This window comes from Xenopus tropicalis, chromosome 1, assembly GCF_000004195.4.
Source record: "Xenopus tropicalis strain Nigerian chromosome 1, UCB_Xtro_10.0, whole genome shotgun sequence".
Classification (NCBI taxonomy): domain Eukaryota; kingdom Metazoa; phylum Chordata; class Amphibia; order Anura; family Pipidae; genus Xenopus; species Xenopus tropicalis.
In genome coordinates, this window is record NC_030677.2 from 170287440 (window position 1) to 170315426 (window position 27987).

General features: G+C 38.3%; 1 long non-coding RNA gene across 2 annotated transcripts in view; it reads left to right on the forward strand.

Moving 5' to 3' along the window:
• Positions 1-27708, forward strand: part of LOC105948047 — a 321644-nt gene extending 293936 nt beyond the window's left edge. For both annotated transcript variants that reach the window (XR_004220414.1, XR_001923855.2), the window contains one exon: positions 25656-27708. This is a non-coding gene — a long non-coding RNA (uncharacterized LOC105948047). The remainder of the gene's footprint in view (positions 1-25655) is intronic.
• Positions 27709-27987: the final 279 nt, after the last annotated feature.

The window sequence follows — 27987 nt, forward strand, 5'->3', positions numbered from 1 at the left end:
TGCAGCCAAGAGGCCCATGGTGACTCTGGGGGAGCTGCAGAGATCTACAGCTCAGGTGGGGGAATCTGTCCATAGGACAACTATTAGTCGTGCACTGCACAAAGTTGGCCTTTATGGAAGAGTGGCAAGAAGAAAGCCATTGTTAACAGAAAACCATAAGAAGTCCCGTTTGCAGTTTGCCACAAGCCATGTTGGGGACACAGCAAACATGTGGAAGAAGGTGCTCTGGTCAGATGAGACCAAAATGGAACTTTTTGGCCAAAATGCAAAACGCTATGTGTGGCAGAAAACTAACACTGCACATCACTCTGAACACACCATCCCCACTGTCACATATGGTGGTGGCAGCATCATGCTCTGGGGGGCTTCTCTTCAGCAGGGACAGGGAAGCTGGTCAGAGTTGATGGGAAGATGAATGGAGCCAAATACAGGGCAATCTTGGAAGAAAACCTCTAGGAGTCTGCAAAAGACTTGAGACTGGGGCGGAGGTTCACCTTTCAGCAGGACAACGACCCTAAACATAAAGCCAAGGCAACAATGGAATGGTTTAAAACAAAACATATCCATGTGTTAGAATGGCCCAGTCACAGTCCAGATCTAAATCCAATCGAGAATCTGTGGCAAGATCTGAAAACTGCTGTTCCCAAACGCTGTCCATCTAATCTGACTGAGCTGGAGCTGTTTTGCAAAGAAGAATGGGCAAGGATTTCAGTCTCTAGTTGTGCAAAGCTGGTAGAGACATACCCTAAAAGATTGGCAGCTGTAATTACAGCAAAAGGTGCTTCTACAAAGTATTGACTCAGGGGGCTGAATAATTACGCACACCCCACTTTGCAGTTATTTATTTGTAAAAAATGTTTGGAATCATGTATGATTTTTGTTCCACTTCTCACATGTACACCACTTTGTATTGGTCTTTCACGTGGAATTCCAATAAAATTGATTCATGTTTGTGGCTGTAATGTGACAAAATGTGGAAAAGTTCAAGGGGGCCGAATACTTTTGCAAGCTACTGTTTATGTATACTATGAATAGTATATACTGTATATATAGTAGTATATATACTGAATTACAGCAAATCCCACCAATTATATTACAACATCTAATGAGAGAGAGAAATATCCTACAGAAGAGCAACAATAGGACACACTGCAGGAGAGCAACAAGAGTGAGACAAATGAAAGAAAGACAGAGAAACACAAGGGCGGGGGGGGGGCAACTGATTATTATTAATCACATATATCAGCTCTGTTCGCTCATTTATGTCTAGAAAGCATATGAAAGCTTTGCAGCAATTATTGCAGCAATTATTAGTTCTTACAGCTCTCCCATTTTTTTTATGACTTGTAAGGAAATTCTGTTAAATTCTGAAAAGAGTTGCAATGACCGGCTTTATTAATTTTTTTATAATAAAATATCTGCTTGTGTTTATATTACTACACTTTGTTTAAAAAGCAGCATTTCCATATTAAAGGCAAGTAGTAAGGCTGACCTTGCAACGTTCCTTTACAGACTTGGGAAGGAATATGGAACTGCTGCTTTGAATTCAACATACAGAGAGTATTGAGTGTTCTCTCCACTGCATTTAAATCATGGCCAGAAATAACAAGCTGAAAGGATTAGGCTCAGTGCTTATCAGTAAGGTACTTAGGAACAACCTGTGTCCATTATGAGAATATTCCATTTACAGTAATCTTCTGCACTCTACCGTTTAATTAGCATGTTATAATAACAAAAATATTTCCCTAGGTCCTTCCTTATAATTACAGCAATAGCAAAGAACAGACCTACATTGCAATGGAAACTTGGAACTGTACCCAGCACTGTCAGTCAATAAAAGCTTTGCCAGTACAATACATTTCTTCATTTTATCTTTGGCTTACACAGTGCAAACCAATGCTGGAGCCTGCGAAATCCCACATGTGTGAATTTAAGCAGAACCCATCAAGTCATTTTCTGAGAACAGTTTCTAGAGAAAGATGAGGTTATTTTACTGCATTGTGCATTACATATAAAGTCATTTTTATCTTGTAGGCATTTAAATGGGAACATTTTTTTTCTGCTTCCTGCAATTAGGAAATGAGATAAAGTACAGTGCTGCAGAATATGTTGGCGCTTTATAAATAAATGTTAATGTAATGTAATAAAGGAATGCAAAAAAAAAACCTGTAAAAACTCTTGCTCTTATTTATCACCTTATGTGGAAAAGTGACCTTAAAAGGGTTATTTTTTTTTTTTCTCTACACTGACTGGATCTCTCCATTCTGTGGACAAAGCGTGATTCTATAACCATTCATGCCATTCGTCCTGCAAACATCGTCATGCCACTTATTTCAGTTAATTAGAATAATTCCCAAGATACACCATCATTGTCAGGCATCATCAACATTTCTGTTAACTGAACATGAACATTACATCACATAATTCTACTATATTCACTGGTTACAAATTTGTTACTCAGTAGTACTATACTATTGTGATATAATGAAGATAATTATATCCACAAAGCTACAGCTGTCTGAATGCAACAATATCACAAGAAATGTAACTGAAAACTATGCAGATCTGTAGCCATTGCTAATGAAAAATATGTGTAAATAAAAAAATGCTTTCTTCTGTATAAGCAGGCACTCTCTAAAATAGATGAAGGACCACAAAAGTTACCCTTGTTATCTATATAAAAAGGGTTGGTACACCTTTAAGTTAACTTTTAATAACTTGGCCAGTTCTTAGCAACTTTTCAACTGGTCCTCATTTTTTTTATTGTATTTGAACTATTTGCTTTCCTTTTTTGACTCTTTCCAGTTCAAAAAGGGGGTCAATTCATTGTTACTGTTACATTTTATTACTTATCTTTCTATTCAGATCCAATAGTACAGGTATAGGACCCATTATCCAGAATGCTCGGGACAAAGGGTATTCCAGATAATTCCGTAATTTGGATCTCCATACCTTAAGTCTACTAAAACATTAATAAAACATTAATTAAAACCAAAAGGACTGTTCTGCCCCCAATAAGGGGTAATTATATCTTAGTTGGGATCAATTACAAGATGCTGCTTTATTATTACAGAGAAAAAGGAAATCCGTTTTAAAATTCTGAATTATTTTATTAAAATGGAATCTATGGGAGACAGGCTTTCCGTAATTCGGAGCTTTCAGGATAATGGGTTTCCAGGTAAGGGATCCCATACCTGTATATTCCAGTTTAATTTGGACCCTAGCAACCAAATAGCTGCAAAAATTCTAACCTGGAGGTTTGCTGAATATAAAGCTATATAGTTAAAAACCATGAATAATAAAAAATAAAGACAGCGTGAAAAACATGACAGACAGATTAGGGAATGAGGGCTACTTATTATAGAATATTTTTGCTAAATAGGAAATCTACCTACAGGATTTACTCAAAAGAAAATTAAAGTCTTACAAAGAAGCTTGCTTGAAATGATCTCCCCAATGCATAGGGATTTCGATACCAACACAAAAATACAGCAACCCTTTCATAATGAAGACTGGTACAGGAATGGAACCTGGGGTTTAGCTGAAAAGGGGTCTTTCTGTAATTTGGGCCTCCATACCTTAAGCCTACTGGGAAATCATTTAAACATTAGTTAAACCCAATAGGATTGTTTTGCTTCCAATAAGGATTTATTATATCTTAGTACAAGGTACTGTTTTATCATTACAAAGAGAAAGGAAGTCATTTTTAAAAATTATTTGCTTATAATGAAGTCTATGTGAGAGGGCCTTCCTGTAATTCAGAACTTTCTGGATAGCAGATCCCATGCCTGTGGCTTTTAAAACTGCCCATCTTGTTATGCTTGTTTTTCTCGCTGGTATCTCGGGCACTAGTGCTCATTGCTCTGTTGTTGATTGAAGTTGATGCCATTGGTATTCAGTTATTGGTAATTGTTAATTGAGATTCAATTTGATATGGATTGTGAGTCAGATCAAGCAGAAGGCACCTCTGCCTGTTGTTTCTTCCTCAGTGATGGCAGCCTACATGATTTGTGAAGCATATGGCTTTTGCTGGCCTTTTGTTTCAAAGCTTCATTTTATTTGGTATTTAATTCTTAAGGACAAATATGAAGGCTTTGTTGGCTCAACCGTATCATTAAGCACTCATTAAACCAACCTTGTTTCTTGTGGCTCGTTTGTAACAACAAAAACATGTTGAACAATTATGTTTCTAAACCCACACAGTCTAGGATGTGCCTGAGAAGCAAGTATGACAGAAATCATTACCATGAAACAACTGCAGGTACTAAATAATTAACTGTGTCTAAAGGGATAGGAAGGCACTACACTAATGAAAGTGATCTCTAAGAGCTCTTCCCTTGATAATGGAGGTCACTGCAGACAGAAACTTGGTGATCTGAGGTAACAGGGATGGAAATGGCTAAATGGAGAAGAATTAGAATCTGGTATCATTTTTGTAAAAGCAACCCCAAAGAAGAGTAGAGATAACCGAGAGAAAAGGAACAGATAAGTAACATTGCTAAAGGTAGCAAAAGAATGATGACACCCCTTTGAATTATATTTTAGCATGATATAGACAATGGCATACTGAGGCAATTTGCAGTTAGTGAACTACCCCTTTAATACTGCAAGTTCATTTTTCACAATTAACAGAAAACGTTGGTTGTCTCCAAACAATACTATTATTACATTCTTAAAGTTTACAAATATGTAAAGGCAAAGCTTTAACAATAAGTATATTAGGAATACACCAAGTTTACCATTTTTACATGAGACCAAATATAGGATACACTGCGAAAATTTGGCCAAATACGGAACTGAGTCCAAACCCTTATTTGTATATTAAAATTTGACAAACAAAACAAAGAAGTGTGGATAATAAAAAAAGAATAATAATTAGTGGTCCGGAGCTTTAAAGTCACAGGATTGTAATGGTTCAAATTTGGTTTGACTAAACACAAAAGCAGATTAATTGATTTGAGTTTTTTCAAACTTGATTTTTTTTGTGATCATGATATTTTTCCCATGAGCATATCTATATTATATATAAAAAAAAACTCAGTTGCATTAAGTTGAAGAAGAAAAAAATATGTTGTATCATTCATTTTTACAAATGTTATAGTTATAGTTGCTGATTTTTTTTCCATTCAGATTTCAGAGGATTTTCCATTTCTTATTACAATGATTACAAATGTGCATGTTTAAAAAAGGAGAAAAAAACAAACTTGAATATTGAAAATACACCTCCCATTGGCTCCTATAGAAGCTCGCCAGGTTATAGTTGATGATTTTTTAAACTGATTTTTTTTCAAATTTTTTTTTTAATTAAAAATGCAAGATGTTTTTTCTTGAATTGTGGGAAAAATGCAATCTTGAAATTTTAATATATTTGCTCCTTTAGTATCCAGCTGAATCTGAACCCTTCAAAAAGTGCTGGGATTTGGTTAAATACTGGATTCTGTGTACCATACAATATATATGAGGGTGATCTGATTAAGGATAACAACAATGAGAAGTGTTTAGATCTAAGGGCTCTGGTACACGGGGAGATTAGTCGCCCGCGGCAAAACTCCCTGCTCGCGGGCGACTAATCTCCCCGAGTTGCCTTCCCTCTGCCATCCCACCGGCGAACATGTAAGTCGCCGGCGGGATGGCAGACGCGGCGGCGCGATTTCGCGCAAATCGCCGAAAAAGACTCGCGAGGCTTTTTCGGCGATTTCCCGAAATCGCCCCGCCGCGTCTGCCATCCCGCCGGCGACTTACATGTTCGCCGGTGGGATGGCAGAGGGAAGGCAACTCGGGGAGATTAGTCGCCCGCGAGCAGGGAGTTTTGCCGCGGGCGACTAATCTCCCCGTGTACCAGAGCCCTAAGGGATCCTGACATTTTTTTATGGTGTACTTTTTATTTCTAACTTACACTGTTTACACAGCAAATAATTTAGTCTACCATTTAACATTTCATTCTTGAACCAACAAAATTTTTTTTTTTTTAAGTTGCAATATTGGTGTGTAGGCACCATGTCAGTTGCCTGAGTCTGAGCTTTCAGAAGGAGCCAGCACTACACATTAGAACTGCTTTCAGGTAACCTATTGTTTCTCCTACTCCCATGTAACTGGAGGAGTCCCAAGCTGGACTTGGATTTCTTACTATTGAGTGCTATTCTGATATCTACCGGGAGCTGCTTTCTTGCTCCCTTCCCATTGTTCTGCTGATTGGCTACTGGGGAGGGGGGGAGGGAGGAGTGATATCACTCCAACTTGCAGTGCAGCAGTAAAGTGTGACTAAGGTTTATCAAAGCACAGGTCACATGGCTGTGGCACCCTGGGAAATGAAGAATTTGGCTAGCTCCACAAAATTTGTGTTTCTAACAGATTTCAATGCAGGATTTTGCTGAGGAAGCTCTATTAACTGATATGTTTTGAAAAAACATGTGTTTTCCACATGACAGTATTCCTTTAAGATCTGAATATCTCTAGATACCCTTGCTGGTTAGTCAAATTTAATAAAGGATCTAGAGCATCCCTCGGTTTATAATAAAGTCACATAATGCCATATTACTCAGCACATTCACATTAATATTGTTAAATTATATGTTTGCTATTCAGCACAATACAATAATATATTTATCAATGACAATTATATTTCACTGGTAAAATATAAAAGTAATAAATAAAAAACAAAAATGTATACCATATTCAAACAAGCATTTGTATTTTGCCCATTGTACTGTTGAGAATGCAAGAAATATGGCTTAAATGACAATTTAAGGGGCAGATTTACTAAGTCAAAATTTTCTCAGTTTTATTTTAAACAATAACAACAGCGAAACATTTGTAAAGCGCTTTTCTCCCGTGGGATCCAAAGCGCATATTTTAAAGAAACCACAAAAACTAATTCCCATGAATGGCAGTCATTTATCAAAAGATCTGAACTTACAAAGTACGAAAGGAAAATAAGTCACAGGAAAAATAAAAAATAATGGCAACATTTACGACTTTGAACAATAACCACAACTTGTCGCACAAAAGCCATCCTCAAAAAAAGAGGAAAGCTTCTAAAACTACGAAGCAAAGAAACATCTTCCAGTTGTGAAAGGGAAATCTAGCATTGACTTATAGATGATCTCGACAGATTTTGTATTTTGTGTTTTTGGATTTGGAATTATCACAGTTTTGTCGCATAATAAATCTTGTAAAAGTCCTGACTTTTTTTCTGTGACTTTTTTGGGGTATCAACGACAAAAAGCCTGACTCGAAAAAGTTAGTAAATGCCCCCTGCAATCTCATGCAAAACCAGCTCCTGTAGACAAGAATGGCCTAAGCAGCTATACAGACACTCTTTATTGTTTGAGGCTCTTTTACAATAACTTTCCATTTTATTCTGCCTTTCTCTAGTCTGGAGGCAGTCAGCCTTGAAATCAAAAAGCTGACCGATTGTAAAGCCAGATTTTTTTCTTGTATTATTTATTGTAAAACTTTCTCCTAACTTAATTGTGTCTCTTTAAAGCCACACTAGCAACCAAATATCAGTTTACATTATTAACTGCAGAACAGAAGCTAACTTCAATATAGAATACAATCTTATCATATGAAATATTATTTTTAGTTAAACTTACCTTTAAAAAAGGGTTTTTTTTTTTGCCACATTCATGTATGAGTGGCTATACGAATGTAAATTTAATTTAAGATTGAAATAGGTCGATAATGAAAAATATGGCATGGCAATAAATTCCCATGGGAAGTTAGCAAATTCCTTGCCCAGCACAATTCCTGTGCCACAAGTATAACAATGGCATGAGTCGCTCAGTAGCAGCTAAAAAGTACAGTGCTGGGAATATTTTAAGACATTGTCACTGGATATGTCACAAACAAGCTAATTATTATTCCAATTGCACCTTGGGTAATATATTCTACATAATCTTGGGGGACAAATATAGAAACAAGACAATGCAGAAGACAGCGCATACTGGATAGGGGTGTAAATAATAGTTACTACTTCCCCATTATAATGCAGGGTAGGAATTACTCTTCTCATATAATAAAATATTTAAGAGCCAGATACAATTTCAGCTTTAAAGGTGACAGTATAGATAGTAGTACAGTAAGGGGCAGATTAATTAAAGTGTGAATTATGAGTACTATTTGCGACAATTTGCATTAAATACAAAAATTTCTGATGTGCGTTAACTTTGCGAAAAGTCATGTCGTGCTTGTATGAAAATTTTGTTGTACGATGCGAAAGTTACAAAATGTTTGTATCCGAACGATCATAAACGACGCAAAAACCTTTCTGACTTTGAACCTTCAGTGCATGATTTTGGAAGCCTTCCATAGGACTCAATGGCACTCTGCTGCTCCAACCTGGCCCAAGGAAAGTCTCCCATAGGGCTCAATGGCACTCTGCAGCTCCAACCTGGCCCAAGGAAAGTCTCCCATAGGGCTCAATGGCACTCTGCAGCTCCAACCTGGCCCAAGGAAAGTCTCCCATAGGGCTCAATGGCACTCTGCAGCTCCAACCCGGCCCAAGGAAAGCCTCCCATAGGACTCAATGGCACTCTGCAGCTCCAACCCGACCCAAGGAAAGTCTCCCATAGGGCTCAATGGCACTCTGCAGCTCCAACCTGGCCCAAGGAAAGTCTCCCATAGGGCTCAATGGCACTCTGCAGCTCCAACCCGGCCCAAGGAAAGTCTCCCATAGGGCTCAATGGCACTCTGCAGCTCCAACCCGGCCCAAGGAAAGTCTCCCATAGGACTCAATGGCACTCTGCAGCTCCAACCTGACCCAAGTTAAGTCACGATACCGAAGCTTCAATGAATCCGAAACTTTTTGTGCCACAAAATCGTATTTAAATACGATTTTGTGGCACAAATTATTGCAAAGTACGAAAAAGTTGCGCAAATTAACAAAAAAATTGCAGAAAATATGCACAGTTTTTTTTTGTATTCGGACTCAATCGTACATTGATGAATGTGCCCCTAAATGTGGTCACACACTGCCAACTAGACGTTAGACAGGTTGCAGTTGCAGAGAAAGGTTGAGTTTGATGAATGTGTTTTTTTCTCAATCAACTATTATATACCATTTTTAAATCAGGATCAGCAAAACAATGCAAAACATCAGGAAAGATGACTTGTGGTCTCAAGCAAAGGAATCATTGGGAAGTCTTCCTTTGCATACGAATAAGGCAGCGCCAGCGCGCTGAAATGAACAGTCTAATTATGCTGAAATGAATTTTTCCATTTGCAGAAAATGCCTGTGTATAAAGTAATTGCAGAGATCACCTGCAAAAGGGTTGCAAAAAGGTTTTTTTTTCTCCCATCAATTTATTTTTTTCTAGCAAAATTAGAATCCTAATTGAATAAAGGTCAGACAGAATTCATTTTAATAAATGTTATCCTAAATGATTATACAGATAAGAGAATGTTTAACAGTGCAGAGACACTATGAGGCTTGTGTGTGTGTCTGTGCATTATACCAGAATGCATAAAGAAATACTCTCCAGTAGTGAGGAAACGATGACATTTAGGGGTGTGAGAGATACAAGCAGTAAAAACACTGGTGTATTTTCCACCACTGCTAAAGGTGGGAAACATGTAGCACCAGGTAAAATGTGTTGTGCAGCAGTTAATGCTGTTAATAATAGAAGCGGATTGGGAAGATGGATGGATGAGTCCTGGAGTAAATGGAGGGTTAATAGGATAGATCCTCCATTCCATACTCCAGTTTAGTATTTTGATTTGGCCAGCTGTAAGTAGCTGCCTGATTAGGCTGCGGGTGAGCAGGGCACAGGGCAGGAAGGCTGCCTGACTGTGTTAGGAACTCCCAGAGGGGCTGGGGGTGCCACCTGCCACTGCAAGGAGCAGAAGGAGTGGTAAACAAGTGAGAAGTCACCCAGAGAAGTGCCAGAAGTCACAGAGAAAGGTCTCTCAGAGCGGGGCACAGGGCAGAGAGGCTGCCTGACTGTGTGAGGAACTCCCACAGGGGCTGGGGTGCCGCCTGCCACTGCAAGGAGCAGAGGGAGCCATAACCACTGAGGTTTGGTGAGAAGCTTAAGTGTGCCAGAGGCTGGTGACCTGGTATCCCAGGTGGGGAGAGACAGCAGGACTGAGTGAGTAGCCCAAGAGTGTTGACAAGTGTGAGAGTCACCGTGGATGTGTGAAAGAAATTGGGGATGGTGAGAAGCCCCAGGAAAAAGGTTCCAGTGTGAAAGTTACCCTGGAAGGTGAGAGCCCTGAAGCAGGGACAATTCCTAACCATTTTTGAAGAACTGATTATGATCTGACTGTTATGTTTATGTTGGGAGGAGTTTACCCCAAATAAACCTATGTTTTGGAGGATAAAATGTGATGTCACATGTGGTGTCTCTGTCTCTTATGCTCCTTATCCTCTGCATACCTGCCTACCATAGCTAATTCCCCCAAAAATTACGTGTGCAGGCAGACAGTATGTCACAGGGGGTTATGTAGTAAAAGGCACTAGGGTGTCTGTTTACTAAAGTACTTAAAAATTGACTATAAACCATCGCCTATTATTGCTGTGAATATTCTTGAGACAAAATTAACACCACTCCCAAGTGCAATGAGATTTGTCATGCGATAAGTGCTGATATTTATGCAAACATAACAGTTAGTTACTGCACTATTTCTGGCAAGTTGGGAGTTTTTTTATTGTGCTCATCTTGCCATCTTGTTCAGAAATCAATTATTTTCACATTATATTGTTAATTCAATAGTATCATTATTCCCAGTGCAATCACTAATTTTGTTTAAAAACTGACTTTATATTGCTCCAACTATATAGTTTCTGGCTTTGTTTCACATAATGCCACTCTCCAGGTGGTGATAAAAATTGGAAACAATTTTGTCTATAATTGGCGATAATCTTTAGTAAACCATGCAAGACAACTTGTAACATGAAAACGATAATAGGCAATAAAATATATTGGCACCAAAAAAATTTGCAATGACACGCAATGACATTTGCAAATGCTCACGTTTTAGAAACCTGCTCTTGCATTTTTTCTGGTGCAAGTAATTATCACACCTTAGTAAACAAACGCATAAGTTTGCCCAGGAGCAGTAACCCAAAGCAACCAATCAGCAGGTAGAATTTATTGGTCACCTGTTTAAAAGCAACCATTTTATTGGTTGCTATGGGTTTCTGCTCATGGGTAGCACTTAGTGCTTTTTATTAAATAATGGTTTTATTTTGCAAATATTTCAACCAAATCTTTGCCATTTTGGTCACCAACAAAATTCAGTGGTAAACATCCTCTGATGTAAAGGCTATGTAACACCATTGTAATGCAGTGTTAAAATGCCAGTGGTTTTTACTCATATGTATCAGCCATGCATATTTTTAAATTTCCCAGTATTCGTTCTACTCTCTCGAAGTTTTGCAATAATTCCTGTATCCTACAAACCACCAAAGCATTATGTCAATCCGAGGTTTGTCATACGCATCACCACACATAATACTGCAATGTGTAATAAAGACCAACTGTTTTTAGCAATAAGCAATTTGGCAATGACTAAGAACTCCATTTTTTATATTCAGGGCTGATTTGGCACTGCGTGCCCCCTCTTGCCCAGCTTTTTCGTGCCAGCGCAGGTCGAGGGGGACCCATCACTAATGCAGAGCGTGCAATAGCTCTCTGCACTAAAGAGTTGAAATTCTGATTTAAAAATCGGAATTCCTGCTCTTGAATTTACCAAATCAGCCTTTTTTGCTGCACCTGGTAACTTGCTTACGCAATTGAGTTTCTCGACTCACCTCATGGCAGCAGCGCCCCTATTTTTATTTTTAATGACTTTGCTAAAGACTTGCATCAAAATGCCTATAATAAAAACAGGGACCTGAACAAATGGCATTGAAAATTGGTATTGCAGGAATTATGTAATATGAATTTGTAATGACGCCTGTAATTACATAAAATGAAATTGGAACTGAAATCCCAGAATTTAAAATTCTATGTATATGCCACAAGTGCCAGAAATCCAGGCGTATTTTAAAAAGATTTTAATTTGTATTGCCATATCATGTCAGAAATGAGCTTTCAAATCTTTCTCTCTCTCTCTGAGTCAGGCTACAGATATTCTCTCTGCCAAACACCTCTCTACTCACTACACTGAGAAACTAGCAGCCTACTAAACTGCTTATTATGCTCCAGCTCAGGCACAAGCTACAATCCTACTAATTATGCTCCCACTGATTATACACATATAAATACACATCCACGTATATACATAAATAACTGCAATTTTCATAACCAAAATGCCTGTTATGTGTATTTGGCCATTCATGTCCAATGCACCATGCATTTACCAACAAGGTGCACTACTCTATAAATGGAATAGAAAATGTATGTAAATTGCAAAAGTGCACAGAAGAGCAATTTTACATTTTGAATGTTTGTATTTGTAGATAGTACGTATGTAAAGGAATGGTAATTTATTAAGGGTGTACAGTTAATCTTCTGTATTATTGTTTTAAATTGACTACTTACCTCCACCTTTATGTCCACCTAAGGAAAGTAATTTGTCATCAGTGTTTTCGTGGCTCTTTAGCTCCTTATGGTCCAATGTCCCTTTATAACAGTCTGATGCTCTTACCATATCCTTGGGTGGCATCTCTGAACCTCCTATATGGCAGTACTCAACATACAGTACAACTAAATAATATAAAAGCAAAATAGTTTGAACAAGATAAGAATATGCATGTTCTTTTATGATTCTTTATGTAAATGCCGCAGCATCTGACAGCTAATCCACCCACACAAACACAATGATTCCATGAGTATTCTGGAGTATCTACATACATTAAGTACAATGTGGATACATTTACCCAGTCTGTGTATAGTATTACTAGACTGTAGCTTATATTTTAATGCAGTTTTACAGGAGAGAGAACAACATTCTCAGTATAAATTTGATTTTGTAATGCTGTTATTTAAATTGGACACTGAATGCATAAAAATAATATATTGCAAGTTTGTGATCATGTCACGCTACTTTACACAGGGTAAATTGTATTACAATGGGACATTTTGGAGAGGGAGAGTCAGGCTTGCAGAAACCATCAGTGCATATATGATATTCAGTTATACCTTAAAAGCCAATAAATACCCAATTTTGAAAGAATTTTTAGTATTAAAGCAGCGGCTTTACATTAAACAAAACTAGTAAGGTCAATTTATAGGGAAATCATCAAATATGTACAGTATACAATAACAGCATGCACCTGTGCAAGGATTTTCTCTAGTGGGCAAAAATGAAAAATACCATTAAATTTATAATCCTGCACAAATGCTTAAATTATAAAAATATATATTTATTGCAATCTGTTAAAAGCTACTCACACCCTGCATACAAAGCCTAAAGCCTTAACGCAGCGGCGTAACTTGGTCTATTGCGCTCCCCTGAAGAAAAAATCTTTTGAGGGGGCCTGGCGCAACCAGTCGCTCCTCCTCTGCCCTCCCCCCTTTCCCGATCAGTCCCTTCTCCCCTACGGTACAGCAGACCCCATGGCCCAGGCCTCCTCGCAACCACGTGGTCTGCTGTATACATAGTTACACCCCTGGATACACATTTATATTTAAAAATGGCAGATATAGGATTCTGAAAGCTGAAAAATGTAAAAAACAACCTGTAGAGGATTTTGCTTTTGTGATTTCAGAGACCCACAAAGATCATTTCTGTCTTTTAGTAAAACTGACACTTAATAGAAAATTGCACATTTTGAACTTTACAGTTTATTCCAGCTACTCAAATCAAAATGCTTCCTAAAGAACTCATTGAGACTCAAAAGGTACAGGTTTTTTTGTGCTGTCAGTATTGTTAATATTATTCAATTTTTCTGCAGCCATATTATATAGAGTTTCTTATCATTAAGATTTTCTTTTATCATAAATATTTCATTTATCTTTTCTCTTGTTCAGCACTATCTTTCAAACTTTGCAACAAATACATAAATTATGAGTTAATAATAATTTGGCCGTAAGGAATCCAATACGATTAAAAAAGAAAGTGACATTGTTAGCAACGCTGAACTCGACATCTCTTCCCTAAAAGCATAAACAGCATGTTCAAATGGAAAGTCTTGGGGTTCTCAGGAATTAAGATCTGTGTTACAAAAGTATGATAAAGTAACCACTAAATTATTAAAAAGAGTATTGCCCAATCCAAGGGCATATTTCTGAAAGGGAATTTTTTACATATCTACCTCCAAGAATAAGGAAACAGAATTCGGAAAACTGAATATAATTCTTTTGAAAAGTTTGTTTTGTTGGCTTAGGCTTCCAGGCTTAGCCACAGATTCCTGGGTTTTTGGGATCATCTTATTTTTGACTGTATTACTGGTTATACTTTTCATTTGTGCTAATTACTAAGAATGCAGTAGAGTTGATGGCATTTTTTTAGCTGCATTTTTTTTGCACCAAACGTGCTGGAGCCAAAGGTTATTTTTTCTTGTGCAAATGCACTGAATGGGCTGTTTTTCTTGTGTTTTTTTCCAGCGAAACAAAACGCATGGGGAAATTCCATCACAGAATTGTTAACATTTTTGCCACTCTTGAAACTGCAAATTTATCCGAAATCTGTGTCAGTTGAAAATAATTGATCATTCCAAATCATATGATGACACATTCATTTAAAACCCCTTTTGATATCCATAAAACAAAAGTGTGATCCCCTAGTGTAATGCACAAAATTTATTCCGATAATACAATTACAAGATTGAAGTGATTATTTGCTCATTAATAGTAAGTCATTATTGCCATGGTGTGAAGGAGGCCATATATGCCAAACTGGAAAAACCATTCCTCAACAGAGGAGGGGGCCTGCAACACCGATTGTCAGCAACATTCACTGCCTCTTCGGCATCCTTACCCTGGCAGTTTCACAACAATTCACACTTCCAGTTATGTACATTGAAAGATCATCTCATCTTAATGGAACCATTGTGATTGGATGTTTGTGACTGTACTACTCTTAAGGGTTTAAATGCCGGGGAATTCCCTACCACTCAGTTGAACTGAAGAAGCTGCTTGGATAAGTAGTGAAATGTTTTCAAGAAAATTCATAAAGTCCAGATGCTTTAGAGTTAATTATACTAGATACTGTATATTTTTATTTATTCATTTGTATCAGTTCTCAAAAGACATTGGGGGGGGGTGCATTCCTCATTTTTGAGGCACCTGTTTTAAAACCTTAAACATTTATTAGGACCTACAAAATTGCTAAGTATCTTTAAAGTGTGTCTTTTTCACTCTAGAGCAAGGCTGTCCAACTTTAGCCCAGTGCATAAAATTAAGTAAATGCCCGCAAATACAGCAAAGATTAATTTTGATGTTGTAGAACAGAACTACTTAGGGCTGGGGATGCACAAAGCTATATGCAATGATGCCATCTCACCATGTATGAAATTAGGGAAAGAATAATGCAAACATATTATGGTTCTACAATAAAGCAAAGCATGCCTTCCAGGGACATTTCATCCTGTCCAGTATGCAATTGGACAGTAAACTTGTATATGCAGGGCCATAAATCTTTACTTTTATTCCAAAGATTTAAAATTCTCCTTTCTCTGATTCCTGCTGTACAGTTGTGTGGGTAAGTTGTAAAACTGCAATAAAAATATCAGCTCAAATTAAATAGTTTGCGAAAAATCAATGAATCTCTATGTTGGTGCCTATAAATAAGTCTGTGAGGATAATTGCACCTCTAAAGACACTCTATTAAAAACAAGACTGCAATGAGGTTAGATTCTCTACTGTAGAAAAATTGGTTTATTTTCCAATTTAATGGCACTGCAATATAACGTGTAATGCTAATGAAAAGGAGGCTTTCAGAGGTCTCATTTGCGGTAATAAGTATTCAGATCATTGGGACCAAACAATTATTGGTCCCATTATCATCAGTTGCAGAAAAAGTCTACTACTACTGCAGTGTTAGTGCAGTGTTAGTGCTACGTTCTGTAACAAATCTCCCAATAAATATGTTCACTCACCCCTGAAGGTATACAGGGCATGGATCTTTTTCTTTATAAATATATTTGTTATAGAAACCTTTGCACAAACCTTTCTGAAGACATATTCACAAATTTTGGCTTCAGACTCGCCCTTTGCTCCCTAAAAACCTACCATATCTATCTGAACTCTACTGACCTTTTCATAACACAGCAGTGTGATAGTTGAAACATACCTGAAACTAAAGGACTATAACTTTATATGAAGTAATATATTTGAAATCCCTTAATACTGACTATTTGGCTTAAAACTAAAAGTTGTATTTGCTGAACTTGAGAATAATATGAGCACTTGCAAAGTTGTGACCATGTATACTCTAGGGGGCACATTTACTAACCCACGAATCCGAATCCGAATTGGAAAAATTCCGATTGGAAAACGACCATTTTGCGACTTTTTCGTATTTTTTGTGATTTTTTTCGGCGCCTTTACGACTTTTCGGAAATTGTCGCTACTTTTTCGTTACCAATACGATTTGCGAGAAAAAACGTGAGTTTTTCGTAGCCATTACAATGCGCTCGTATCTTGTCGCGACTTTTTCGTATTTTCGTAAGCGGCGGGCGAAACTTTCAGACTTAGCATGATTTTGGAAGCCTCCCATAGGACTCAATGGCACCCTGCAGCTCCAACCTGGCCCAAGAAAAGTCACCATACTGAAGCTTGAATGAATCCGAATCTTTCGTACTCGGCGCGAAGGTTACGAAAAAGTCGCGACTTTTCGCGCAAGTAGAAACTCTACGAAAAAATCGCCAGATTTTGCGCAACATTCGGAATGGCAACAAAAAAGTCGTGACAATTTTCCGAAAAATCGCCAAATACCGATCATTACAAAAAAAACGCAATCGGACGCATTCGGCCCGTTCGTGGGTTAGTAAATGTGCCCCTAGGAGTTTATTGGTAAATAAATGAGCAGTTCTGAGCTCCAGCGTAAGAGTTGTTGATTTGTAGGTATCTCTCCCAGGCCATATTGCCTACAGTGTAGAGATGCCAGTGGATAGGGAATCAGGATAGAGGATTCCCTGGAGGCGATCCAAGCCACTATGGGTTGTAGCAGAGGTGAAGTGAGATTCCTGCCAAGTCTGTCTTTAGGGGAGTGTCAGTCTGTATTACACTCTGCATGTGATGTTGCCTCAGAGAATCTGTGCTGTGAGTAAAACCCTGTGGATGTTAAATAAACCCTTTTTGTTTTGTTTGCAAGAACCTCTGGAGCCATCCCCAATTTGTTTTTTCTGCCAAGTACCAGTCATTAAGGCATAAAACTGATCTCTTAACTAACAGAGTAATAAAATAAAATGCACATTTTGATTTAGTAAGCATAGCAACCAATCAGATTACCTTTTTAAGCAGCTAACAAGTAAATGTTGTTTGCTGTTAGTTACTAGACCAGTAGCAAGCTTTATACCTTGTATTATATTTCCCCAAAAATCTTTAAATCTCTTCCAATTATCATCTTGCATTTATCTCTACTGACTATTTTAAAACTAATTTATGAATTATGAATGGTCATCCATTCATAATTGCCATATAACAATGTTTTTAAACCATTTTTATTTGTAGTTCTGCTGTAAAAGGTGGAGGGAGAGGAGGGGGGTACAGGTACATATTTATGCAATACCAGGCTCAGAAAGTTATTTTGGGCAGTGTTAGTGTCGAAGGCCCCCTCCTCTGATTAGGGATGGTTTCTTTACCTTAACATGAATAGCCTCTTTTACTCGCAAGTAACACCTGTCTCTGTTAGTTGCAGGATACTTTGGTAATCCTATAAGAGTAACGCAACAGCATTCACACCTCTGTGAGTTTCAGCTGTCCCCTCTCTGAAGGGTGAAATGGATTGAATTTTTATAGACCTTCTTCAAAGTATTTTCCAGGTTTTCTATCAGATAGGAAAGATGGGCAGATGGGGGTTGAACTTCAGATGTCAGTCAAGAATAGTTGGACCGATCTCCCATTTATGGCAGTTCCCCTTAAAAAAAAAAAAAAATAGACCAGTTAAAAAGTTAACTTAAAGGTGGACTAACCCTTTCATTCTGCATTCTATACATCTGTGTTTTCTTTCTTTCTTAGCCTGGAAAATTGTGCTGTCTTCAAGGTCAACATTTTAGTTCTGACCTCGTTTAACTTGGCATACACAGTACATCAGTTCACCAATACAATACAGCAAAATACACCAACAATTCAAAAATGGACGTGATATTTCTTGGGTTTCCTTAATTATGTTTGTATTTGTGCTACATGCAGAGTTACTTTGTCTAGTACATGGCATAATGCTACATTAGGTCTGTACAAAATCTATTTTTTAACTCTCCTACAGTACATTCAACAGCAATTATCTACTGCCAATTCTGTATGAAACATTTTATATCAAGTACAATGAATAAAACACCTGTACATGCTATGTCTAATGCTACAGCACAGACATTGTGTATATCTATTGTATATATATATATATATATATATATATATATATTTAAAAGAGTATAGAAAAAAGTGCACAAATATATTTTATTCCTAAAAGCAACAAATTTAAAATTGAATGTATAAGCTTAGAACTCGTTTTTAAATCCATCCTGAGATTACTTCATGTCTCAAAGACAGTGGCTTATGTACAGAGGAAGCAGACCCTGTGCTCATGGGGGGGCCCGGAGGACAGGGGGCCCAGAACAAGGGTTCTGCTTATTCTATAGCTAAAAACAAGTGCCCCCTTCCCAGCTGTTCTTCTAACTGCTAGCAGGGAGGGGTGTAGGTAAGTGGGAGATATGAGGGGGTGGATGGAAGAGGAATGAGCGAGTGATAGCTGTGTGCCAGGCCCCTCCAAAGATTTTTTGCAGTGGGGCCCAGCTATTTGCACTGCTGCTCAGAGATTAGTAAAACCAACTAGGTATGAGTCTCTGTTGAATCAAATGAAAATGAATGCACTGGATATGTGTTTGCACTGCAAGTGTTTACTTGTGAAAATCCTGAGAAAACCCATTATGATTTATGGGAAAAAATGTTATATTGTCCTTTGCTTTATGCTGGTGCATTTTACCAAGGTAAAAACTTGGTAGTCGCAATGCCCTATGTTCTATTAGCATAACAACACAGTAGTGTGATATATCAACACAGAAGTGTTGTTATCTCCTATCAGTACTGTTTTGTGGCAGTATTTTGTCACATAGTATAACAATTAAAATTCAAGCCTGACATTCGGTGCTCTCTGTTCCTATTGGTTTAAGATTGTCAAAGTAATTTGCAGCAACCCAGATATGTATCCTCGGGCCAGCCCTTTTCATTTCCTTTTCTCTCAATAACAGTTTGCCAGAGATAGTTTCAAATGGAATGAATTGCTTGGGAAAATTGAATCCCTAACGCAAAGTGTCTGCAATGCCCATTTTTGTTTTAATGACACAAGGCATGCCATCTCACCAGCTAAATGATCGCAAATGCTGCTGTGGTGACATGGGAGTGCAACGATAAGACTTCTGATTTACATAATGAGCATTACCGTTTGGATGCAGAAGAGTATCAATATATTGCAAAATTCTCTGAATGCTCTGCAGAATGTTAAGTGCTCCAAAAGAGAAATCCAGCTCATCCCTACAGCTGACAGCTGTTGAAAATCATGCATTCCCACATCACTGACATTAGAATATGAGTTTGAGTTTTCACCTTCAAAACCTCAGGCTAAAAACTCCACTGTGTTTTAAAGCAGCTAAAATGGTTCAGGGATCTGTAGCAATATTCAAGCTTCAGTAATGAGCAGGTGGCATTTTAACAAAGTCTTTTGTTTTCATTGTACTAACGGGAAAAAAAAATGATTTTGCTTTAAAATTAATAGATGACAATGTTCTTTTATAGATGATTCAATGTGTGTTTTCTAGTCCTATAAAAGACTAAGCTATGGAAATGTCAAGCTATATTAGTTTCATCATAGTTTGACATTTTCCAGAAAATGTGGGAATATTTGACTACTGTATAGAGCTGAGCTATTCGCATGAAAGTAGATGACTGCAAGCAATGTGCTCTACTCTACATTTAAACTAGAGATGACCCAACAGCAGGTATGAATTGCCTTTTCCAGATGCCATAGACTGATGAGACAAATATGACTTTATATACAGTACTATTCTGGATATATCATATAATCATATCGTCAGTCTAGATATATAATTGCTTTCATGTGTAGGAGGAAACATTGCACTATTGAGAAAAGTCATCTTAGCAGCAAAATGCCAGTTTTACTCAAATTTGTGAGGGAATATCTTATAGAACTGTAAATCAGCCACAAAGAACAATGGATCCACCCCACAGCCCCATACATTTATTACTTCTGTAACCCTATGTAACACAACAACAAGTGACCCTCTGTCTCGGCTCAACCCCCACTGAAGAGTTTAGGAAAGGCTGAAGGCGCCAAACCATGACTCTTAAGTGCACTAGTATAAATATTGGAATAAACTGGGATCCAATGGTTCTGGATTCTGGACAGCACTCCAAAATAATATCTTCATAAGGTTACATCTATAATGGTCTGAGCTAATTAACAAATAAAGGAATTTTAACCATATAAAGATATTATTTTGATTTGTATTTGTGAAGTGAACACAGCAGGACATGTTCCCATTACAAAAAAGAGCTGGTATGTAGTGATGAGCGAATCTGTCCCGTTTCGCTTCTCCACTAAATTCACGAGACGGCAAAAAATTTGCAAACCGCATTTGTCACCCGCGCCCATGTTTGACCCGACCTCCCCCGGTTTGACGCGACCGTGCCCTTTTTTTGCCATGACCAATTTGACGTGCGACAAAAAAAATTCCCTGCAACGAATTTTTCCGCAAAAAATTGTCATGGACGTTTTGCAAAATTCAGAAATTGGCTGCAAATCCATGCCTGGCGAAAAAATTCGCTCATCACTACTGGTATGATAATGATAAGACAAACAGATCCAGTAAGACAAAGGGGATAGGCAAATTTAGGGGCATATTTATTAAAGCGCGTAAAATGATTTACACCGTTTTTTCGGCATTATACGCAGCGTAAACCTAAACTTATGCCATTAATTCCACCGTTCTTCAACCGCGTCTTTTCCCACCGTTATATTGCCATAGCGGAAAATGGCACGCCGATCGTATTCATTTATGCACGTACGCTGGCGGCGTAAACAAATTTTACGCCGTAATCATCACAGCCCATTCAATTCAATGGGCGGAATTATCACGTTTTATATAAATTAAATTAATAACGCCGTTTTTAACCAACCAATGAAAACAACTTGAGGAAACTTTAATAAATAACGCCATTTTTAACCAAGCTATAAATGGAAACAATAGCTTGAAGAAATAGAATGTGCATGCGCTAAATTACATTCACGCTTTCGCGGTCATCGCCGTAAGAAAGAACGCTGTATACATGGAGGTTTTACACAACGCAGAAATAGCCACCAGTACATAAGTACGCAGAATTTTATGCCGCAAAACACCGCTAACAGCGGCCTAATTTTCTGTGTTATAACGCCGTTTTTTTTGTACTCTGTTGAGGTAGAAAACACAATAAGTGAAAAGTATAGTTTTACTGATTATGCTCAGCAGATGCCTTCCAGGGACAGGTATAGGAGGTGACTGTGCTACACTGACACACCTATTCCACTCTTTGAAATGTTGGGTTCAAGCTGTAAACCCTTCTGCCCAGGATAAACACTCAGGAATAGAATATTCCAGCAGCAGTCACCTTGCTCCATTTTAGTTTCACTGTTTCAGGGTGGTTCAAGAATATTCTTTTCAGAAGTGTACTTCCAGGCATAATAACACTAGTCTGGATCTCTTTGCACTTTAGTCCCTACATTTGGCATGTGTTGCCTGAAGATTACCCACACCCATAATATCTCTCCTCGGTAGAGTACAGAACTTCATTTATTATATTCCTGTCTAACACTCTAACATGCAACAGAAGCCAGGCTGTCTTTTGCTAAGCCTCGCTCATGGAGACCATGCTTCCCAACTACACTTTATCCAAGGGCTTTAAACTTCACAGTCCTTAAACTTCAGCCCCCCTCCACTCAGTCCCCACTTCCGCTCTCCAGCCCCTCCCCTACTTCTGCCAATCCCTTCCCCCTCCAAATGCCCTCTGCCTATTGTACCCAAGGTATTTGCTCTTGCTGCCTATCAATAGTTCTGGCCATGAGAAAAAAACCCAATAGTTCCGGCCATCAGCGCCGGATTTGTGTTCCATGCGCCCCTAGGCCGCCCCCCCTACTTCCCTGAGTGCGCATGCGTGAACGCACAAAGAACCCGCCCCCCTCCCGCGCAGCAGCGAGTGCGCATGCCAAACAGTTCAACTCCCATACGGAGCAGTGGGGAAAGGTCCCCGTTGCTCCGTATGGGGGCAAAATTTAAAAATTTTGTTGCGGCGGGGCGGCATGCCGCCCCTAAATTTCTGCCGCCCTAGGCCCGGGCCTTTGTGGCCTCTCCACAAATCCGGGCCTGCCGGCCATGAGCAAAATATTGGATTAAGCTAAAAGGACATGGAATTTAGGCATAGATTCTTGCAAGACACCAACACTTTTTAGTAAATATTGTATTTATGACCTTTTCAAAATGCTCTGTCATTCAGGATCAACTGCTATCCCTCTGCATATAATTTCTTTCCTCTGTTTTTTTTCAGTTTTGCTTTCATCTTTTGTATCACTAATAAGACTTTATATTTACTGTATCATCCATAATCCCTCCCGGGGTGCTCATATCATTAGTAAAGGATGTTAGTGATTTGCTGATTAAATGGTGGCTTATTGGGGAATGTGGTTTCTGCAGCTCAAGAGTATAATCTTTTGCTTAATTGTTTGTATGCTTGCAGCAGCAATTACATTTGCATATACAGTATACCAGCACGGAAATACATGACTCTAATAATTATAGTCTGGCTCTTATGTTAAAGGACAAGGAAAGGTTAAAAATAAGTAAAGCTCTAATTATTGGCAAATACATGTAGATCTACTTACTTTTAAGAGTTTTTTTCTAGGGTTCTGTGGCTTATTCAGAGTAAACTTTTTTAGAAAAACAAATGATCAAAGTTGTTTATCTTCTCTTGCAGAAATAAGCTGATTTAGGGCACACACATGTGCGTTTAATCCAGGCGTACCCAGAGTTTGTCACCCTGTGATCTACTCTGAGACCTACTTTAATAAAAATAGTTGATGTTTAATACCTAAATACACATAGCAATATAAATAAATGCATTGTCAAATTCATACAGTGAATGTTTGTCACACAAAATGTTTCTGATCATCAAACACATTTAACTATTAGTCAAAGATAACACAAGTAAACACAAAATGCAGTTTTTAAATGAGGGTTTTTATTATTTAGGGAGAAAAAAAATCCAAACCTACATGGCCCTGTGTGAAAAAGTAATTGCCCCCTGAACCTAATAACTGGTTGGGCCACCCTTAGCAGCAATAACTGCAATCAAGCGTTTGCGATAACTTGCAACGAGTCTTTTACAGCGCTCTGGAGGAATTTTGGCCCACTCATCTTTGCAGAATTGTTGTAATTCAGCTTTATTTGAGGGTTTTCTAGCATGAACCGCCTTTTTAAGGTCATGCCACAACATCTCAATAGGATTCAGGTCAGGACTTTGACTAGGCCACTCCAAAGTCTTCATTTTGTTTTTCTCCAGCCATTCAGAGGTGGATTTGCTGGTGTGTTTTGGGTCATTGTCCTGCTGCAGCACCCAAGATCGCTTCAGCTTGAGTTGACGAACAGATGGCCGGACATTCTCCTTCAGGATTTTTTGGTAGACAGTAGAATTCATGGTTCCATCTATCACAGCAAGCCTTCCAGGTCCTGAAGCAGCAAAACAACCCCAGACCATCACACTACCGCCACCATATTTTACTGTTGGTATGATGTTCTTTTTCTGAAATGCTGTGTTACTTTTACGCCAGATGTAACGGGACACGCACCTTCCAAAAAGTTCAACTTTTGTCTCGTCGGTCCACAAGGTATTTTCCCAAAAGTCTTGGCAATCATTGAGATGTTTTTTAGCAAAATTGAGACGAGCCTTAATGTTCTTTTTGCTTAAAAGGGGTTTGCGCCTTGGAAATCTGCCATGCAGGCCGTTTTTGCCCAGTCTCTTTCTTATGGTGGAGTCGTGAACACTGACCTTAATTGAGGCAAGTGAGGCCTGCAGTTCTTTAGATGTTGTCCTGGGGTCTTTTGTGGCCTCTCGGATGAGTTGTCTCTGCGCTCTTGGGGTAATTTTGGTCGGCCGGCCACTCCTGGGAAGGTTCACCACTGTTCCATGTTTTTGCCATTTGTGGATAATGGCTCTCACTGTGGTTCGCTGGAGTCCCAAAGCTTTAGAAATGGCTTTATAACCTTTACCAGACTGATAGATCTCAATTACTTTTGTTCTCATTTGTTCCTGAATTTCTTTGGATCTTGGCATGATGTCTAGCTTTTGAGGTGCTTTTGGTCTACTTCTCTGTGTCAGGTAGCTCCTATTTAAGTGATTTCTTGATTGAAACAGGTGTGGCAGTAATCAGGCCTGGGGGTGACTACAGAAATTGAACTCAGGTGTGATAAACCACAGTTAAGTTATTTTTTAACAAGGGGGGCAATCACTTTTTCACACAGGGCCATGTAGATTTGGAGTTTTTTTTCTCCCTTAATAACGTAAACCTTCATTTAAAAACTGCATTTTGTGTTCAATTATGTTATCTTTGACTAATAGTTAATGGTTTTTGATGAGCAGAAACATTTTGTGTGACAAACATGCAAAAGAATAAGAAATCAGGAAGGGGGCAAATAGTTTTTCACACCACTGTATTTAATGCCCACATAACATTAAAGAAGTGTAAACACAGCAGTATGGCTGCAGTCAAAAGCTCTGTTATGTTGGGGCACAAAAGAAGTGGTGGGATTGCATCCCACCTTGTGGTCTGCCAAAATTTCTAAAGTGATCTACTGGTAGACTGCAATCTACCTCTTGGGCACCCCTGTTTTAATCCTTCTGGAACCCTGGACATGCGCAGTAGTTCTTATTTTCCCTGTTCTAGCTATGATGCTCGGGTCACGTGATCTTCCTAAGCATTATCAGTGATCTCTCTGCCCCTCCTGCCAATAAGATTTATGCTTGTGTTCAGGTTGTTATTATAGCAATGCCTTGACCAGAAGCAAAGCTTTAAAGCTCTGTTTGTTTACAATGTTAGCGAGCAGAGGAGCAGTTAAGACAAAAAGGCTAAGAATAGAAGGAGAGGTGAGGTATAGATCTAAACTGCTTATTTGTTTACTAAATGCGTGCCTGAGTTCAGTGACATCACAGCGTCAGCAGGGGGCGCTCGCACAGTAGCAGTGAAATGCTGGAGGGAAAGTGATGCAGGGAGAAGAACATGGCGGCTCCAAAGACTTAAATACCACAAAACTTTAAAGTAATGGTTTGCGAAAACGGTAGCAATAATACAACTTCTAATGTGCTGGTTTAGGAAGGGGGGTACTAAGGAAAGTTTTTTGCAGGTTTTGTTATCCTTTAAATATGCAATCTGATATTATCTATGTTGGTAAGTTTACACATTACACATGAATTAGCTGGTTTGATTGCTATATTCCTGTCACATACAATGCTTTGTATGAATTTTCTCTCTCTCTCTCTCTCTCTTTCTCTCTCTCCTGGGAGCAGGTTCTCTTTGCTGTGAGAGGCAGGTGTGCAGCTGGAGCCATTTTGGAGAATTAAGATCTACTTCTAACAGTAAGTCAAGATCTCTTTATCATGAATTTGTCTAAAAATGTCAGCATTCCTAGGTAGCAGGACTGCCTGCTATTTGCTACATGAAGGAAAAGTGAGCTATATTTTGTTTGTATTATAAATGTGTGCTGGGAGGGGGAAAGAAAAGAAGTCCCTCAAGACTACAGTTATTAATAATGTGCGTGCACATAACTTAGCTTCTAACAATTAAAAAGTACACCAACTTGGGAAGACACATGACAAATGCTATAAAGCGTAGGCCAAATGTCTCCCAGATCTGCCTGTCCAAAATGAGGTGGCTCCTGTTCTACATATACTGAATTCTAAATAATTAGGAACTACAGCATATGTATTATCAATCTGTCTCTCTAAACATCATGTAAAATACAAGTGAATCATTTTCATGCCTCATTGTTTTACCATCTATCACAAACAGATGTATATAGGAGAAATTGACTTGCCATGTATGCTGATGTTTGATGATCTCTTACTATTATTGGATGTGTCCCTTATTTAACTTTGCTTTAATTCCTTTAGTTCAATGTTTCATTATGTTGTATTTTTGTCAGTATGCCATTGTGCTGGTCATTGCTACATCACTGTTCTAAAGAAGCGCATAACTTTTAGAGGCAGCGCAACTATATTATCTAACAGCACAAAGTAGAGCTCTAAAAGCCCTGTATATATATATTATTCTTTGCAGTAATTTGCTGTTTATGTCCTTTTTGGATTGTTATGCATTTATACACATTTTGCAAAGTAGTTGGGAGCAGGTGCAGTATTGTTACTGCTGCTTGCAAACCTTTTTCCACCATATAAAGCATAGTCTGATAAACGAGCTGAATATAGCAAACTGAATGTAAAAGATTTATATATAGGATTGAAATGTACAAATATGTGGAGTGCAGTAACTTCTACCTATACATCAGGCCTGTAGGAAACACAAGCTGCAAAAAGTGGATGATCCTCCGTGTGTGACTCTGCCTTTACACTTCCATTCTCCACTATATATGTGGCTGGATGAACTGAATTAAAACAAATCCAAGAGGGGACACTACAGGCACTTTTAAAACACCAGGAATTGTACCTTTGACACTACACTTAATCCATATACAGTGGGGTCAGTCAGACCAGTTGGGAGTCAATTATTGGGATAACAACAACGGTTAGCAGACCCCGTGGTCACGGGAGGATGGGACCCAGGGGACAGTGGCCCTCGTCCATGTGGTTTTCTTCCTCTATAGTTGCATATAAATCCCCACTTGCCGCCTGCTCTGAGGTAGGAGAGTGGAGCGTACAGGGAGCAGGGATTTATATGTGAGCGGGTAGGGGAAAGTGAGCCTGGGGCCAGATAGGGTTTACTACTCTGCGCAAGGCCCCTCCCAGCAATAAGTGGATTTCATAAAATAGATTTTTGCTATAGTTAAAATATTCTAAATCCATTTTAGTCCACATGCAATATCTAGCAGTGGGTTTATTTACCCAGCGCCATGGATTTGGGCAGGCTTATTAACAATCAGTTCTCTGTTAGAAGTAAACAGTTGAAATACTGCAGCATTACCTGTGTGCCTTCCCTTAAGCAAACACTATTCATAAACTTTCAGGAGCCTTAAAAATAGGGCAGCTAATCCAGTAAAAGTAATAGGAAATAATGACAACCTTTAGGGAGCTTACAAACATACAGGCATGCAGTACTGCCGAGCAGGCTCAGTTATATTTATAGCTTGCCTTTAGCGATCACTGCTCCTCTCTTCCTTTCCTGGTAATTTTACTGAAGGGAAGATGAATATTTGGTAAACCACGGCTGAGACATTTTTGTGGGAAAAAAAAATATTTTCAGCTTTTAATGTAACCATTAGTACTAAAAGTTAAGCAATGCAGAGAGAAAAAACATCCAAGACAGCCACTAATCTTCTATGATTAGTGTATATTGAATATTATATATGTTATGTTAAAATCATTCCATTATTTTGAGTAAAATTATAAATGGCATTGTATAAATGAGAAGCATTATTTTTTATACATACTAGTATACAAATATTACTACAGTTATATAGATTATATTATACTCAAAATTTCTTAAAAATTGTAGCATGCTTATCATCTGACTAAGAACTGTAAACAACAAAATAATATAGCAAATAATGTTGGAAAAAAGTCTCCCATCCAACAAATTTAACATTTTTCCTCATTATTAAACCTTCCATGTTGTTAATTGTCTTGACAGATTGTCGTTAGTGCTAATGGACCTTTTTATTGGTGAAGA